Below are 5,266 nucleotides of genomic sequence, written 5' to 3' on the forward strand. Positions count from 1 at the left end.
CTGCCTTTTTGTGAGAGAGAACCCTTGTGAAGGACCATCTTTTTTTACCTCCATCTAGAGATAGAGAGCTCTCCCTTCACCCTATTGGCAAAGAATCATTTCAGTGTGACACGATGGTGGATGAGCTAGTGCATCCACATAGGGAAGCTACATTTGCGGCTCTAAGACAAGACCCAATGACACATGCTTCAGTAAGGCTAAGGTAAGCTCTTGACCTGAACATATTTATTGGCACTACCGACGAGGACTAGCCTAGGGATTAGCTCCGTTCATCCGTCCACTCCAAGCTATTAAGATCACCCAGTATTTCTCGATGTTGATTAGGAGATCACACTATGAAAAAACATATAATTTTGGAGTCTATGTGTTAGTTTATTGATTTGTTTTTTTTTTAAAGTTTTATTTGCATTAGAGCATTCTATTTTCATATCTTAAAAGAAAAAAAGCCTAATTTCTTAGTGGTGTATGATTTTGGTGCCTATAAGGCTCTAACCTTGTTGCATTGAGCCAAGAAATAGCTTAGCAGTTATGATTAGGAGTGGAATCCACTCAAAAAACATAAGCATTAGAGTGAGATAGTTAACTTTTGTTCATGCATTTCATATTTTTCATACATTATTTGAATTGATAGCTTAAAAGCATGTAAATCGAATAAAAATAGTTAATTACTTGTATAGAAACCATTAACTAGGATTAGGATCTTTCATCAAGTCCAAAAACCTCAAAAAGACTCTAAAAACCAGACCAAACGAGCTCTCAAGTTGGGAGATGTGAGCCCACAGTCTTGCAAAAAAAGACATGAATCAACACACGACGTGAGTCATGAACCTAGAGTGAGTGTGGACACATGATCCGTGAGTCTGGTGACGTGAATTAAGCAGTGCATTAACTAGACATGAGTCTAGAGATATGTGTATCTAATATTATACTAACCAATTATTACTACCTTTATAGAACTTGTAAGGACATAATTACTCATGTCTTTTAAGAATTTTATTGTTATACAATCTATTTCATCTACAATTTCCAAGAAAAATTCTTATCCTTTTTAATTATTAGAGTATTAAATATAATTATTGCCCAATAATTACACACTAACGCCGTTTTATAGGCCTATTACATAAAAGTAGGTGTCTCATATAGGCCTATTCTATAAAAATAAAGTATGTAAGCCTAGTTCATACAAAAAAGGTGTGAGCCTATAAAGACTTGTAACTCATGTCTTTTAAGGATTTTCTTGTCATACAATTTGGTACCAGCTACAATTTCTAAGGAAAATTCTAGTCCTTTATAATTATTGGAGCATTCGATATAATTTTAGAACAATAATTGCACACCAACCCAGTTATAGGTGTATTACATAAAAGTATGTGCCCCATGTAGGCCTATTTTATAAAAATAAAGTATGTGAGCCTATTCCATAAAAATAAAGTATGTGAGCCTAGTCTATACAAAAAAGATGTGAGCATACAAACGTGAGCTTGTAGGAGCCTACATACATAAGCCTAGAGATTAAACTTGGAGACATGAGCATACAACGTGAGTCTAAACACGTGAAGACGTGAGCATAGATACATGAGTCTAAACACGTGAGCATAGATACATGAGTCTAAACACGTGAAGACGTGAGCATACATGAGTCTAGAGGCATGAACCTAGAGACGTGAGTCCAGCAAGGGCAAAAAGTTAAAAAAAAAATTTGTGTGTTTTAAACAACATTTTTGTATAGCTTGAGCAGAACAAACTTTTCTAAAATTAGTTTCAAACATGCTTCTAAAAGTACTAGAGACAGGTTTCACCAAAGGGAAACCCTTGATGCAAACCCGGATCTGGACTAATTCTTGGAAACGATAATACTTTTAACTATAAAGTGCATTGAACCACACTTCCTCAAACCCATCCAACCTTTGGTCCCTACAAACGACCAACACTTAATAAAGATGCTTCCCTCCTAAAAAAGGGGAAACTCCTTCAGATCCACCTCTATATCGGGAGATTTGGGACAAAATGAGTCAGCTAAACACAAGTGTGAGCGGAGAAACAACGGAACATACCTGTAGAAACAAGAGTCACCGTGGTCCTTCGAACCTCAGATTCACCAGATAGCTCTATAAACTTCATGAAAAGAGAACTAAACTGTCTTATCTTTGGGAAAAACTTCGGGTAGTCCCGTACATTAGATTAAACCAAAAGGATCTATAAGGGCATTTACATAATCTGTCCTTAGCTATAGCAAGCATGTAGCCTGAAAGCCAGAGTTACCCCAGAAAGATCACTTAGCTGCATGACCCAAATTAGTTGACATCAAGGCTAGCTATAACATGTTGTCCTGGAAGACGTGGACCTCATTAGGCCATCCTCCCCTTGCACCATCCGTAGCAATCATTACCCGCGATAAACAATTAACCATCAGTTGTTTTTGTTTTGAAGGTGAATTTTATATTGGAACTAAACCTATGTCTTGCAAGTTTTGTGTGACCCCCACAACAGGTATAATAAAAGAGAGCATTATCCTTGGGAGGGGATGGATTAATTGTGTAGTCAGTTGGTAGAAAATAACCACAACAATCGAGGTTCCCCATGAAATGGTTACTACTGTACCCTTAGTGGGATGAGGGCACCCCTCGCACCTACCCTCCACACCTATAAACATAACAAGTCTCATCCTCCACTTATAAGCCATCACCTTAAGTAATTCCTAACACTAAGCACTCCTCTTGTCTCCACATTAATCACCCGCTCAAAGCCTCATCCTTCACTTACAAGCCATCACCTCAGGCAGTCCCAACACTCAACACTCCTCTTGCCTCTCCCCCTCAAATCCTCATCCCTCCACTTACAAGCCATCACTTTCAATAGGTGTAGACATACCTGGATCATCAAAAAATATCTTTATGTGTAGATTACCCTCTTGCTCGAGAGAAAAGTCATCATCTTGATGGTTGAATAAAAGATATCAAGAAAGTGTGAAATATTAATCCTTGAAGCTTTGATTTAATGTGTAAAGGAACCTTCGAGAAAAACTTTTTACTAAAGATATAGCACTTTGGAAGAAGTGACGAAGAAGTCTATATGGTAGAGTACCTTGATGATGTATTGTCATTGAAAGTCTTGAAATTTAATCTACAAAAAGCAAATCTTGACAAAAATCTTTAAAATTCCTTTGTGCTGAATTTATGCTTGAACCGTTGATTTATTCTTTGTAGAGCTTTGTCGAAGAAGTGGAAAATATGAGAATCTTTGATATTGAAGATCTCCCTTGATGGAAAAATAAGCCTTTTAAAGCTTTGAAAAATTTGGGAGCTTTAATAGATTTTTAAAAGAAATATATATATGTATATTTTTAAAGTTTTGAAGTTTATTTTTTTATATCTTTGAAATTATGTAAAATTTAAAATTTTAATAAAATTTGAAGATAAAGCTTTTAATTGCTAAAGCTTTAAGGCTTTAGCACAAAGCTTTATAATATAAGCTTGTAAAGCTTTTACATAAAAGCTTTAATGTAAAGCTTTAGAAAAAAGCAATAGCTAACTAGGCAACTGACGCACAGTGAAAAGAGAAGGGAAGAAGGCAGTCTGAAGCTATATAGACGAAGAGGGAGTGGAAGGGGAGAGAAATTCAGGTGTAGAAATGCATTATTCAGTCCAAATGGCATTATTAAAAATAATGACCCATTTAATCCTGAAGCACCAAAATTTTGTAGTTGTTTTCTTTGATGACATCTTAGTTTTTAGCAAAGACGAAGATGAGCACAAAAAACATCTAGAGATAGTATTTGATCTTTTGAAAGAAAATCAACTTTATGCCAATCGAGACAAGAGTGAATTCTTTCAAAAAGAAATTGAATACCTTGAACAACATATCATGTTTGTCGGAGGAATTTGTGTCGACCCCAAAAAGATAGAGACCATTAGATCATGGCCCAGACCAAAGGATATTCATGAGTTTAGATCTTTCCTTGGTTTATGTTCCTACTATAGGAGACTTGTTCCTACTATAGGAGACCAAAGGATATTCATGAGTTTAGATCTTTCCTTGGTTTATGTTTCTACTATAGGAGACTTGTGAAAAACTTTGCTTACAAAGCACATCATCCGACAGAATTATTGAAAAAGACTAAAGTTTTTCTTTGAACTGATATGCATGAAAAAAGATTCAATGCACTTATGTACTTACCCATACACCTGTATTAACATTACCAAATTTTCTTAGGCCATTCTTTGTGGTAGTGATTGATGTTAGTGGACATGGTATTGGTTCTTGCTTATGCAAGATAATCACCCAATTGCATTTGAAAGTAAAAAATTAAAACCATATGAACTTAAATATAGTACCGATAAAAAGTTAATTATTATTATCCATGCATCAAATATTTGAAAACATTATCTTATGGATTCTGAGTTCATCAACAAAGTATTAAACATTTTCTCTCACAATCTTTAATATCAGATAGACATATTAAGTGGGCATCTTTTATTCAAAGTCTTCAACATGCTATCTAATAATACCTAGATGAGAAAATTTTGTGGTGGGATGATGCTTTGAGTAGTAGGAGACCTACTATTAATAATATATCTGCTATTAAAGGTATCTCTTTTAACATGAAGGAAACTCTAATTTCTCAACATAAAAATTAGAGCATAACATATACTTGCACAAACTGAAAGCATAAATCTTAATAAACTAAATAAAATAAACAAGAGAGAGATAGAAGAGAGATAGAGTAGGGATCACCCCGTCAACACAAGAGTGAGATGAATCTCTCTTAAGTAGAGAGTGGTCCTTGTACCACTCTCTCATATTTATATATATTAGAAAAAGAGTGAGATGAATCTCTCTCAAGTAGAGAGTGGCCCTTGTACCACTCTCTCATATTTATATATATTAGAAAAAGCACTTGCTTTCCAAAAGATGATTCCACTCTTAGGTAGAGAGTGGCTCTTGTACCAATCCCCCACATTTATATGTATTAGAAAAAAATAGCAAGCATTAATATAAAGTCTTGGACCTACCAAAAGTATAAAATACTGTTTAGTATGTACAAATGTATGAGGCCTTAGCCTTACAAAAATATAGATTCCTAAATATGAAACCATAAAAGGCATTCACATGTCTTCCAAAATATCCCATGGTCAAACACATATCCCCCCCCCGGGCGCGATTAACACAAATTTGCTACTCATTCTTTGCCTACATCCAAAATAATAGTAGTTAGTGCACACATCTGATTAAACACATGAATCCTTGCCATATCATACTAGTGCAC

This window comes from Cibotium barometz, chromosome 2, assembly GCF_041138505.1.
Source record: "Cibotium barometz isolate CiBa-2024 chromosome 2, ASM4113850v1, whole genome shotgun sequence".
Lineage (NCBI taxonomy): Eukaryota > Viridiplantae > Streptophyta > Polypodiopsida > Cyatheales > Cibotiaceae > Cibotium > Cibotium barometz.